This window comes from Pseudorca crassidens, chromosome 15, assembly GCF_039906515.1.
Source record: "Pseudorca crassidens isolate mPseCra1 chromosome 15, mPseCra1.hap1, whole genome shotgun sequence".
In the NCBI taxonomy this organism is placed as follows: domain Eukaryota; kingdom Metazoa; phylum Chordata; class Mammalia; order Artiodactyla; family Delphinidae; genus Pseudorca; species Pseudorca crassidens.
Window position 1 is genome coordinate 64,823,077 of NC_090310.1, and position 14,159 is coordinate 64,837,235.

Sequence of the window (14,159 nt, forward strand, 5' to 3'; positions counted from 1 at the left end):
CAAATTTCCTAAATATGGTATGGGAGCCCCATAAAAGTATGAGACCCGAAGGGCAGCCACCTAATAGAGGCTTATATGAACATCCTGACCTAAGGGAAGGGGTAGGGGTCTGGGGATACAAAAGGAAGAGGAGAGGAGATGTTTGGAAAATAAGGTTGCCTTGATGTGCGGGTAAGTTTCTTAGGTAAAAAGATATCTCTGGCAATAGTTCTCTTCTTGATACAGGCCTCCTTTCCAGTGTAAATTTAGGCAGTTGAGGGGGAGGTAAAGAGCTTTTACTGAATCTGCTGAGTTTTGATTGTTTTTAGCTCAAAATAATCCTTATGCCAAAGTAGCATATTTTGGGGTGAAAAATTCTGCTCCCCTTCACCAGCCTTTTTATTTTGGGATAACCTTATTTTGGGATAACCTTAAGTCTTGTTGACTGACAGGATGAAATGGTATTTTATGAAGATTTATTCGGTAATATTGAGGTCTACAGTATTTAACTAGGGTTGGTAGTGTCTGGAGGTAGGGAGAGCAGGCTAGGGAGGTGGTAGTGAGAATGGAAAGTGAAAGACAGAAGCTTGTATTTGGGTCACTCTGTGACAGTAGGACCCTGCAGTAAAGAGGGCAAATTTTGAAAGCTTTTCCCATATTCATTCTTCTGTAAAAAAAAACTGGGATATGTGAGGATAATACTAAAGAGGCTATCCCTCTTTTTTTTTTGGCTGCGTTGAGTCTTTGTTGCTGCGCGCAGGCTTTCTCTAGTTGCGGTGAGTGGGGACCACTCTTTGTTGCAGTGCACGGGCTTCTCATTGTGGTGGCTTCTCTTGTGGAGCACAGACTCTAAGCCTGTGGGCTTCAGTAGTTGTGGCTCACGGGCTCTAGAGCACAGGCTCAGTAGTTGTGGCGCATGGGCTTAGTTGCTCCGTGCCATGTGGGATCTTCCTGGACCAGGGCTCGAACCCGTGTCTCCTGCATTGGCAGGCGGATTCTTAACGACTGCGCCACCGGGGAAGTCCTATCCCTCTTTTTTCATGTTGTGGATCTTCATTACTCAGCCCCAGCACCCTCTTTAATGATGGATCACGTACATAGTCTTATGATTTCCCAGCTTCATAAGAATAGAAAAGGAAGAAGTAAAGTAGTTCAACTGCTTATTACATTTCTAGTTTCACATTTTTGGTCAGCTCAGTTAATCTCTGAGGAGTTTATGTAGACTTCAGTTTTGGGGGTTTTTTTCGTGTTTTTTTTTTAGACTTCAGTTTAAACATGGAATTTTTGTATTAAACAAGGTTTGGAAACACTAACAAAAGATTTTTTCATGTAAAAAATGTAGAATTTTGTTGCAGAAACTTGACAAAGTAATTAATTTATGATTTAGAATGTTTAAAAAAACTGATAAATGTAGAAAGGTGGAATGTGTTTATTTTGTATAATCAGAGAAAGTGATTTTTAGGATTTAATTTTCACCAGGCCTTTTGTTCTGTTTATACTTTCTCATGAAAATTTTCTTGACATACACAGGAAGGTTAATTCCTTATTCTTGACTAAAATGCAAAATGTAGTTATTGTAAGTAGTCTTTTTTTTTTTTTGCGGTGCACGGGCCTCTCACTGTTGCGGCCTCTCCCGTTGCGGAGCACAGGCTCCGGACGCGCAGGCTCAGCGGCCATGGCTCACGGGCCCAGCCGCTCCGCGGCATGTGGGATCCTCCCTGACCGGGGCACAAACCCGTGTCCCCTGCATCGGCAGGTGGACTCTCAACCGCTGCGCCACCAGGGAAGCCCTGTAAGTAGTCTTTTTAGAAAGTAATTTGAATAGTGTGTTAGATATAGCCTGAGCATTCAGAATATTTGAGATAGTAACATTTCCCTCATTGATGAATAAGAATACTGAACTGGGCCTATGAAAAGTAGACAAAGTTGCCGCCATCATAGATATGCAGCAACAGCGTCAAATTGAGCTAAATTTAAGTCTCATTTAATGGAAAAGGGATTTGTTTTTTGTTCCTTGAACTTTTGAAGCATGGTCTAACCTAGATTTTGGAGTTCATTTGTTCTGAAAATTAAAAGGGATTTTTAGGTGGCTCATTTAATTATAGGTCTTCTATGGAAGGAAAAGAACGTGGAAGAGGGATTAGCTGCATTTGTTTCTGTGGAAAGCTAGTAGTCAAAGGGAAATCCTAGATTATCTTTTTTTTCCCTTGAATTTTTGGAAAGAAAGACTTACTATAGGTCTTAATTAAAAACTGTATTATGTATGTATTGAAATGTGCAGAACCTAGGTACTGCTGCTTTTCCTTGTCCAGAATATTGCTGACATTGATCTGCAGTCATCTATTCTCCCTTTGTCTTTATTTCATCTTGTTGGGGTTTTAGGAGAGTATGGAGATGTAGCACATATGTTCAGTCTGCCCTGTTTGATTTTACTATGTAAATTGATGTTTTCATTTGTAAGGGGCAAAGAAAATGATGAACTTATCTGTCCTGATTATTTTTTGTTTGCTATTGTGGTAAAATATGCATAACAAAATTTACAGTTTTAACCATTCTTAAGCGTTCAGTTCAGTGACATTAAATCTATTCACATTGCTGTACACCTATTACCATGCATCTCCAGAATTTCATCATTCCAAACTGAAACTCTGTACCTATTACTAAGCAATAACGCCATTCCCCTCCTCTAGTCCCTGGTTACCACTATGCTAATTTTTGTCTCTGTAGAATTTGACTATTCTAGGTACCTCATGTAAGTAGAATCATACAATGTTTGTCCTTTGTGGCTGGCTTATTTAACTTACCACAGTGTCTTCAAAGTTCATGTTGTAGTATGTTCCAGAATTTCATTCTTTTAAAAAGCTGAGGGCTTCCCTGGTGGTGCAGTGGTTGAGCGTCCGCCTGCCGATGCAGGGGACACGGGTTCGTGCCCCGGTCCAGGAAGATCCCACATGCCACGGAGCGGCTAGGCCCGTGAGCCATGGCCGCTGAGCCTGCGTGTCCAGAGCCTGTGCTCCGCAACGGGAGAGACCACAACAGTGAGAGGCCCGTGTACCGCAAAAAAAAAAAAAAAAAAGAAAAAAAAGCTGAATAATATTCCATTCTATGTGTATATCACATTTTGTTTATCATTTCATCTACTGATGGACATTTGGGTTACCTTTTGGCTATTGTGAATAATGATGCTGTAAATGTGGCTGTATAAATATCTGTTTGAGTCTCTCCTTTCGGTTCTTTTAGGTATATTCCCAGACGTGGAATCAGTGGATCAAGTAGGAATTCCAGGTTTTTTTGGTTGTTGTTTTTAAATTTATTTTTTTATTGAAGTATAATTGTTTTACAGTGTTGTTAATTTCTGCTGTATAAGCAGAGTGACTCAATTATGCACATATATACTTTTTTTTTTTTTTTTTTTTTGCGGTACGCGGGCCTCTCACTGTTGTAGCCTCTTCCGCTGTGGAGCACAGGCTCAGCGGCCATAGCTCACGGGCCCAGCCGCTCCGCAGCATGTGGGATCCTCCTGGACCGGGGCACAAACCCGTGTCCCCTGCATCGACAGGTGGACTCTCAACCACTGTGCCACCAGGGAAGCCCTATACATTCTTTTATATATTGTTTTCCATTATGGTTTATCCCAGGATATTGAATGTAGTTCACTGTGCTATACAGTAGGACCTTGTTGTTACTAATTCCATGTTAATTTTTTTAGGATCCACCACCATTTTTTCTGCAGCAGCTATACCATTTTACATTCCCACCAGCAGTTCGCAAGAGTTCCAATTTTCTACACCCACGCCAACATTTCATTTGTTTTCTTTTCTTCAAAGAATAGTCATCCTGATGGGAGAAGTGGTATCTTATTGTGGTTTTTATTTGCATTTCTCCAGTGCTTAGTGATATTGAGTGTCTTTTCATGTGCTATTTGTATATCTTTTTTGGAGAAATGTCTGTTCAATTCCTTTGCCCATTTTTTGATTGGGTTGTTTGGTTTTTTGGTGTCTTAATTATCTTGTAGGCTGCAGCCTACCTCTTCTGGGTCTTGTGCTAGTCGTCCTCTTTTCCTGTGTTGACAAAGCAGCTAGAACCATTCTCTAATATATAGTCCCTCAGTAAATGAATGTTTGATAAAATGTTAAAAGTAGTGCTTTCTGGAAAGCTGAAGGTTGGTTGGGGCACGACCTTCATTTCTCTAGTTTTGGAATTCTCTATTCTCTTTTAACCATTTACTTGGTGGGGTAAACATTTATAAAGGATAGGGAAAGAAGTCTCTGTGTCATCCAAGTTTTATTTTATTTCTATTTATTTATTTAAAAAATATATGTATTTATTTATTTATGGCTGCGTTGGGTCTTCGTTGCTGCAGGCGGGCTTTTTCTCTAGTTGTGGCGAGCAGGGGCTACTCTTCGTTGCGGTGCGTGGGCTTCTCATTGCAGTGGGTTCTCGTTGCGGAGCACGGGCTCTAGGCATGTGGGCTTCAGTAGTTGTGGCTCGTGGGCTCTAGAGTGCAGGCTCAGTAGTTGTGGCGCACGGGCTTAGTTGCTCCGCGCCATGTGGGATCTTCCTGGACCAGGGCTCGAACCCGCGTCCCCTGCACTGGCGGGTGGATTCTCAACCACTGCACCACCAGGGAAGCCCCCCAAATTTTATTTTGGAGAAGGAAAATATGGGATCTTGTTAAAAGAAATTTGGCTCTTAGAGGACTTGCTCTTCCTGTTTGCTTAAGGAAATATGAATCAGGCTGAGGTATCCAGACAAAGGTTTAATTTTTTGTAATTCTGAAGGGAAAAAGTCTGTTTTAATTATTTCAGTGATTACTTGATTTTGTGTGATGATTTGGAATTTCTTATTTTGAGACTGTGCTCTTTGGTAGGGTTCTTTTTGTTTTTGTTGAAGAGGGGTTTGGGAGTGGTCCTAAACTCAATATATATTTTAATAATTTTGAAAAGGACCAAACTGAATAAGTTCAAGTACAACAATGACATAAGTATTTTTTTTCATTTGTTTCCCTATTTTTCTCTTTTTTGGCTGATTTATGGAACTGTGGTTTTAAATCATGAAATTAACGTTGATCAAGGCTAGAGATCTCGGTTTTTGGCTGCGTCTTCTGTTCTGACCTTGGACAATCCATTTTGATTGGGTTGTTTATCTTATTATCAAGCTGTAAGAGTTCTTTGTGAATTCTGGATGTAAGTCCTTTATCAGATATGCATTACATTTAACAAATATATTCTCCCAGCCTTTGGCTTGTCTTTTCATTTTCTTAATAGTGTCTTTTGAAGAGTAGAAGTTCCTAATTTTAATGAGGCTTAATTTCTCAGTTTTTTCTTTTATGGATGGTACTTTTGGTGTCACAGCTAAGAAATCTTTGCTTAACTGGGCAATCCATTTAACTTTCCTGGATTTCCATATGTTTATCTGTGAGAACCAATATGTGTGTGGTATTTTGCCTTCTTTGAAATGATATATATTTTTCTAAAATAAGTTTATTTATTTATTTATTTTGGCTGTGTTGAGTGTTCGTTGCTGTGCGCAGGCTTTCTCTAGGTGTGGTGAGCAGGGACTATTCTTCATTGCGGTGCGCAGGCTTCTCATGGCGGTGGCTTCTCTTGTTGCGGAGCACGGGCTCTAGGCACGCGGGCTTCTGTGGTTGCAGCATGTGGTCTCAGTAGTTGTGGCTTGCAGGCTCTGGAGCGCAGGCTCAGTAGTTGTGGCACATGGGCTTAGTTGCTCCGTGGCACGTGGGATCTTCCTGGACCAGGGCTCCAACCCGTGTCCCCTGCATTGACAGGGGGATTCTTAACCACTGCGCCACCAGGGAAGCCCTGAAATGATATTTTTAATCAGTTCCTTTGGGACTCAAAGTAGAGGAGGTAGTCTTGGGATAGAATACTAAGGTGAAAATTTGCTGACCCAAATTGGAGTGTAGAATTGGCTCTGCTTTCATAATCCTACTTGTTTCCCAATGGATAAGTGGTAATGTGTTTCTGTTCCCTCCCCCCAGTATTTAGGGCTCTTGGAAGTAAATGATTCTCTCTCTAATTTTTTTTCTGGGTTTTTTTTTTTTTTTTTGCCGTTTGCGGGCCTCTCACTGTTGTGGCCCCTCCTGTTGCGGAGCACAGGCTCCGGACCCACAGGCTCAGCAGCCATGGCTCACGGGCCCAGCCACTCCGTGACATGTGGGATCTTCCCGGACCGGGGCACGAAGCCGTGTCCCCTGCATCGGCAGGTGGACTCTCAACCACTGCACCACCAGGGAAGCCCTTTTTCTGGGGTTTTAATACAATGTTTATAACAATGCTTTTTTAGTTCTTTTAATATAAATGCATGAATTTGTTTATAAAGTATACATAGACATTACTCATTAATTCATTAGTATTGACATCTAGTTTACTTGATAGTTCTTAAATAATGTGTAAAAATGATCTGAGAAAGGTTTGCTGGAAGGATGGGGATAGTGGCTATCCAGGGTCTTATTTTGAGGAGAATTCATGTGTTCTAAGAGATAGAAATAAGAGTTTCTTGGAAGCCAGGAAATTCAACTTTATATTTAATTAGGTTGTATAATTTCACACAAGCATTGGTTGCAAAAGAGAGCAATAGTTAATAGTAGTACAACAGTAGTTATATTTATTGTGGTATGTCAAATCCTTTAAACTCTAGCAGTAAGTAGTCAAAGCCAGGACACAGCTTGTAATAGTAGTTAATATTATAATGTTTGTCAGAAAGCTGTTTGGGAGAACTGGGAGAAAATTGCCTTCTGCAATACTGGGTACAAAGTTCAGACCTGCAAATGAATGCTAAAGGTTCCGATTCTGGTGCCAGTTTTCTTAAACTCTTATACTATTGAACCTTGAAAGTTGTACCTTCCTTTATTTCTCTTTGAATAAGATAATTGTCTTTTTATGTATATGCTTTAGAATCAACGCTGGATTCCCATTTGGCTGGAAAATGGGAAAGAACTGTCAGTGATCAGAGATCATTACGTGATGTTCAGAGCCAAGGTGTCACTGTTGTGGGGGATACGGGGTGGTCCACATCCTACTTCCCTATTAAGGTAACTTTCTCCAGTAAATAGGAAAGGAGCTTTTCCCCATCATGAGTGGGTTGGAGTTCATTTTCTCTCCTTTTCTTGAGAAAGTAAGTTATGGAAATGAGTCTTTACTTTCTGCCCTAACGCAAAGAACTCTCATCCCCTCTGACAATACTTAGTCAACACGTACACCAAGGTTAGCTTCTTTGTTATCATTAGTGGAGAATGGGATCTAAACATTGCTCCTTAGTCTCTGCTGCTGTGGCCCCAGTGAACAGGAATTAGTTTTCAACCCAGCTGGGTAGTGTGGCTACTGGTTGCATACACAGGAACCATTACCAACTCCCATGTTTCCACTTCCAACTGGATTGAGCCTGGGGTCCATTCTTAATAAATATGTATTTATTTATTTGGCTCCTCCGGGTCTTAGTTGTGGCACTCGGGATCCTCGTTGCTGCGTGCGGGATCTTCTTTGCAACAGTGGGATCTAGTTCCCTGACCAGGGATCGAACCCTGGCCCCCTACGTTGGGAGCACAGTCTTAACTACTGGACCACCAGGGAAGTCCCTGGAGTCCATTCTTCATAGTAGTGGCTGGTGAATGAAGACAGATTTTTCAAAACGGGTCCTTTGATACATAACTCTTTTGAGTAGGGGTTTGGGAACTTGACTGAGTGGCCCTACCCATGGGAGACTACTCAGTATTTACAGTTACCATGTATGCTTCTGTATTTTAGTAGGGCTGAGAGTTTGACTTCATTTGGTTTTAGTTCTCTGAATACCACTGTGTACTTCAGCTCTTTGAACTCTGTACTTTCTGCTTCAACAAGCAAGTTTTCTCCTTACTGGTTTTGTGTGTTTTCTGAAATGTCTTTTTGGTGGCTTCTTTTTTCTGTTTGGTTGCATTGGGTCTTCATTGCTGCGTGCAGGCTTTCTCTAGTTGTGGTGAGCGTGAGCTTGTGCACAGGCTTCAGTAGTTGCAGCACATGGGCTCAGTAGTGGCTCGTGGGCTCTAGAGTGCAGGCCTCAGTAGTTGTAGCGCACGGGCTTAGTTGCCCCGGCATGTGGAATCTTCCGGGACCAGGGATCAAACCGTTTCCCCTGCATTGGCAGGCGGATTCTTTTTTTTTTTTTTTTTTTTTTTGCAGGCGGATTCTTAACCACTGTGCCACCAGGGAAGTCCCTGGTGGCTTCTTTTAAGAAATTATAGGCCTATATGAAATTATTATTTATTTATTATTTTTTTTTTTTTTTGCGGTACTCGGGCCTCTCACTGTTGTGGCCTTTCCCATTGTGGAGCACAGGCTCCAGACGTGCAGGCTCAGCGGCCATGGCTCACGGGCCCAGCCGCTCCGCGGCACGTGGGATCTTCCTGGACTGGGGCATGAACCCGTGTCCCCTGCATTGGCGGGCGGACTCTGAACCACTGCGCCACCAGGGAAGCCCTATATGAAATTATTGAAGGGTTTTCTAGGTCACAGTAGATGTGGCCTATAAAATAACTGATTATGTTGGATATATTATTCCTGAAAATAAACCAGGCAAATTTCATAATATCCTGGTTATTTAATAATTTATCTATAAATAGGATATTTTAAAATAAGACTAGAAATGTAGTTTGTCTCTTTGTTGCTTATGGGGCAAAATGTTACTAAAATAATCTTGTGAAATGTCTTTTTCCACATTTTTTTTCCCACTGCCTTTCAGGAAGATGTTAAGGTTAGAGGGTTTTTTTAAAAAAAATATTTATTTGTTTATTTATTTTTGTCTGTGTCGGGTCTTAGTTGTGGCACACAGGATCTTTGCTGAGGCATGCGGGATCTTTCATTGTGGCAGGTGGGCTTCTCTCTAGTTGTGGTGTGCGGGTTTTCTTTTCTCTAGTTGTGGTGTGCAGGCTCCAGGGCACGTAGACTCTGTAGTTGTGGTGCGCGGGTTCCAGATCGTGTGGGCTGTATAGTTTGTGGCACATGAGTTCTAGTTGAGGTGTTCGAGCTCAGTCGTTGTGGCACGCGGACTTAGTTGCCCCGCGGCATGTGGGATCTTAGATCCCTGACCAGGGATCAAACCCACGTCCCCTGCATTTTAAGACGGATTCTTTTCTTTTCAGATTTTAAAATAATTTTTATTTATTTATTTATTTTTATTTTTGGCTGCCTTGCGTCTTTGTTGCTGCACGCAGGCTTTTTCTCTAGTTGTGGTGAGTGGGGGCTGCTCTTCGTTGCAGTTCACGGGTTTCTCATTGGGTGGCTTGTTGCAGAGCATGGGCTCTAGGTGCGCGAGCTTCAGTAGTTGTGGCACTCGGGCTCAGTAGTTGTGGCTCACAGGCTCTAGAGTGCAGGCTCAGTAGTTGTGGTGCATGGGCTTAGTTGCTCCGTGGCATGTGGGATCTTCCCGGAGCAGGGCTTGAACCCATGTCCCCTGCACCGGCAGGCGGATTCTTAACCACTGCACCACCAGGTGAGTCCCTAAGGCGGATTCTTTACTACTGGACCACCAGGGAAGTCCCAAGGTTAGTTTTTATTGCTGGCAATGTAGACATTCTGTCACATTTTTCTAGTGTGATAGTAAACATTACTCAAAATAAATGATATAAAAGTGTTAAGAACTGGCCCTATTTTAAGTTTCTTTGTAACTGACAGACTAATAAGTAATAGATTATTTTAATATTGTACTAGACTTTAGATTCAAACTGATATCTTCATTGGTTCAAGTCAGTGGTTTACTAGGTGAAGATATAGGCTCTGCATCACTGTATTTGGTTGTGAAGGGACTTCCCTGGTGGTGCAGTGGTTAAAAATTCGCCTGCCAATGCAAGGAACCACAGGTTCAAGCCCTCGTCTGGGAAGATCCCACATGCCGCGGAGTAACTAAGCTCTTGCGCCACAGCTACTGAGCCTGCACTCTAGAGCCTGCGAGCCACAACTACTGAAGCCCGCACGCCTAGAGCCCATGCTCCGCAACAAGAGAAACCACTGCAATGAGAAGCCTGCACACCGCAACAAAGAGTAGCCCTGGCTCGCCACAACTAGAGAAAGCCCACGCACAGCAACGAAGACCCAATGCAGCTAAATAAATAAATGAATTTATATTTAAAAAAAAGATAGGTTAATCTAGCTGTGAGATGTAGAGGTAGAAGAGAGATACTAGAAAGGAAGAATGTGTCCTGGAGAGATCTCCGCAAGATACGTAGGAGATCTAATGTTAATTTTTTTTCCTTTTTGTTGTAGAAACTATTTTAAGAGCATTTTTTGTCATTCACATTGGGAATATGCTTTTTATAGACAGATTTGTTGAGATGTAACCTACACATAATAAAATTCATTCTTTTTAGGTATACACGTCTTTGAATTTTGATAAACACTTGGAATCTTTACTTGTGCTCTTTTGTAGTCATTCCTTAGGAAGCACTGATGTGTTTTCTGTCCCAATAGTTTTGCCTTTTCCAGAATGTCACGTAAATAGAATCATAGAGTATGTTAGTTTCCTAGGACTGCTGTAACAAATTACCACAAACTGGGCAGTTTAAAACAACACAACTTTATTTTTTCAAGTTTTAGGAGTCTAAAAGGCCAAAATAAGGCATCACTGGAGTTGGAACCTCTCAGAGGGAGAATCTGTTCAATGCTTCTGATGGTTGCTGGCATTCCTTGTCTTGTGTATACATCTCTCCTGTCTGTGTTTCCATCTTTACCCTGATCCAGTATAACTTCATCTTAACTTGATTACATTTGCAAAGATCCTATAAGACCAAGTAAAGTCAAATTCGGGGTTCCGGGTGGACATAAATTTTGGGGAGACAGTATTCAACCCAGTACCCAGAATATGTAGCCTTTAAAATTTTTAATGTTTTAAAAATTCATCATACAGTAAGATTGGCTTTTTTTGGGTGTACAGTTGTGTGAATTTTAACACATTTATTGATTCTAGTAACTAATAACACAATCAGGATACAGAACAACTTCATCACACCAAAAACCTCCCGTGTTCTGTATTTTTGTAGTCATATCCACCCTCAGTTAACCTCTGGCAGCCACAAATTTTTTTTTTTTTTTTTTTTTTTTTTTTTTTGTGGTACGCTGGCCTCTCACTGTTGTGGCCTCTCCCGTTGCGGAGCACAGGCTCCGGACGCGCAGCCTCAGGAGCCATGGCTCACGGGCCCAGCCGCTTCGCGGCATGTGGGATCTTCCCGGACCGGGGCACGAACCCGTGTCCCCTGTATCGGCAGGCGGACTCTCAACCACTGCGCCGCCAGGGAATCCCTGGCAGCCACAAATTTGTTCTTCATTCCTTTAGTTTTGTCTTTTGGAGACTGTCACGTAAATGGAATAGTACATATGTAAACTTTTTGAGACTGGGTTTCACTCAGTATGATGCCTTTGAGATTCCTTCAAGTTGTTGCGTTTTTTAAAAAGCATTTATTGCTGAGTAGTATTCCAGTGTATGAATGTACCGCAGTTTATCGATTTACCTATTGAGGGAGACTTAGTTGTTTCACATATCTTGCAATTGTGAATAGAGCTGCTGTAAACATTCTTGTACAGATTTTATATGGACATATGTTTTTATTTCTGTAGGCAAGGTTTCTCAGTCTTGAAACTATGACATGTTGGTCTGGATAATTCTTCGTTGTGGAGGGCCATCCTTCACAATGTAGGACGTTTGACAACATCCCTGGCTTCTGCCCACTAGATAACAATAGCACCCGCCCCCACCATTGTTAAAAAAAAAAAAAAAAAAGTCCCAGAGGACAAAATAGCCTCTGATTGAGAACCTCTACTCTAAGGTAAATACCTAGGAATGGGATTGTTGGGTCATGTGGTAAATGTGTTGAATTTTATAAAAAATGGGCAAAACGTTGTCCAAATTGGATGTACCATTTTGCGTTTCATCCAGCAAGTACATGAGGATGCTTTGCATCCTTGCCGGCCCTTGATATTGTCAGTATTTTCTTGTTTGTTACTCTAATAGGAGCGTCGTGGTATCTCATTGTGATAGGGTACTCTTTATTTTCTTTTTTTAATCAGTTCTTTATTTTGAAAAAAATCGACAGAAAAGTTGGAAAAAAATAGTATAGTGAATACCTGTAAACACCTTGCTTATATTGACCTCTTGCGACATTTACTTTTTCTCTAGATGTACTTTTAATTTTGCTGAACCATGAGAAAGTCATTTGCAGCCATCATGATACTTCACCCCTGAACACCTTTACGTTACTTCTCCCAAGAAAAAGGATGTTTTCCTGTAGGACCACGATAGTATGTGTTAGTATTTCTAAGAAAATTAACAATTCCATAATGTCATCTAATATATTCAGATTTTCCCAGTTATCACCGAAAGTCTTTGGTGTTTTTGTCCCTACGTATAGGATCCAGTCAAGGTTCACACATTTAGTTGTTTTGTCTTTTTAGTGTCTTGATCTAGAACAGTCCTTTTGCCTCTTTAGTTTTTCTTCTTTTTTTTTTGCCACGCAGTGCAGCTTGCAGGATTTTAGTTCCCCAACCAGAGATTGAACCCGGGCCCTGGCAGTGAAAGTGCTGCTTCCTGACCACTGGACTGCCAGGGAATTCCCTTGCCTTTTTAGTTTTTCAGTGTTAATTTTTTAAGAGTCCAGGCCAGGTAACTGGTAGAGTGTCATGTATTTTGGGTATAATCATTTTCTCATTATTAGATTCAGGTCAAACATTTTGGGGGCAATAATACTAGTCTAGGTGATATCGTATACTCTTTTTTTTCATTATATTGGGCGGCACATCAATGGTGGAATGTCACTCTAACGATGTTGGTAAGTTTATTTACTTGGTTAATGTGATACTATAAGATCTCCATAATAATTGTATACTTTTCACTTTGTAATTAGTAAGTAATATGTGGTGTAATACTGTGAGGCCATATAAATATCCTGTTTTCTAATACCCTTTCATCCATTGGTTTTACTATTGTATTAGTTATCTATTGGTGCATAACAAATTATCCCAAAATTTAGCTGCTTAAAATAACAAACTTTTTATCTTACATGGTTTCTGTGGGACAGAAATTCAAAAGTGGCTTAGCTGGATGGGTCTGACCCTGGATCTCTTGAGGTCACAGTCAAGATGTTGGCTGAGACTGCAGTTATCTGAAGACTACTAGGGCTGGAGAATTAGCCTCTAAGGTGTCTTTCTCATGTGGCTGGCAGGTTGGTGCTGGCTCTTGGCAGGAGGCCTCAGTTCCTTGCCACATAGCTTGTTTCCCTGAGAACAAGTAACCCAAAAGAGCAAGTGGCATTGCATTTTAAAAAAAAAACTGTGGTAGAGCACACAAGATAATAAATTTACCATAGTAATCATTTTTAAGTGTATATGTTTCAGTGGTATTAAGCACATTCATATCATTGTGCAGTCATCACCACCATCCACCCCCAGATCTCTTTTCATCTTGCAAAATTGAAACTCTGTACCCAATCAACAGTAACTTCCCATTTCCTCCTCCTGTGAGCCCAGTTAACCACCGTTCATTCTGCTTTCTGTCTCTGATTTTGACTACTCTTGGTACCTCATATAAGCGGAATCATCTTTTTGTGGCTGGCTGTTTCACTTAACAAAGTGTGTCCTTAAGGTTCATCCACATAGTAGCACATGTCAGAATTTCCTTCCTTTTTGAGGCTGAATAATAATCCATTGTATGTATTTACCACATTTTGCTTATCCATTCATCTGTTAATGGACACTTGGATTGCTTTCACATTTTAGGCATAATGAATAATGCAGCTGCTATGTACAAATACCTCTTCAAGACCTTGCTTTCCATTTTTGGGGGGTATATACCAAGAAGTGAAATTGCTGGATCAATTGGTAATTCCATTTAAAAATTTTTTAGGAAATGCTATACTGTTTCCCACAGCAGCTTACTGTTTTACATTCCTACCAGTATGCACAAGGGTTCTAGTTTCTCCACATTCTTGACAACATTTTGTTATTTTCTGGGGGTTTTTTTGGTAATAGCCATCCTAATGGGTGTGAGGTGGTATCTCATTGTGGTTTTGATTTGTGGCATAGTGGTGTTGAGTATCTTTTCATGTACTTAATGGCCATTCTTCTTTGGAGAAATGTCTATTAAAATCTTCTGTCCATTTTTGAATTGACTTGGTTTTTTTGTTGTTGAGTGAGGAGTTC

At 41.0% G+C, this 14,159-nt stretch overlaps 1 protein-coding gene across 3 annotated transcripts in view; it reads left to right on the plus strand.

Moving 5' to 3' along the window:
• ITCH (itchy E3 ubiquitin protein ligase) overlaps window positions 1-14,159 on the plus strand; it is a 118,535-nt gene that overhangs the window by 8,829 nt on the left and 95,547 nt on the right. Inside the window, exon 3 of one of the 3 annotated variants that reach the window (XM_067707870.1) lies at window positions 3,220-3,251. The exons of the other annotated variants lie outside the window; for them this stretch is intronic. The gene's annotated coding sequence lies outside the window, so the exon portion shown is untranslated. The remainder of the gene's footprint in view (window positions 1-3,219; window positions 3,252-14,159) is intronic. 3 annotated transcript variants of the gene reach the window in all.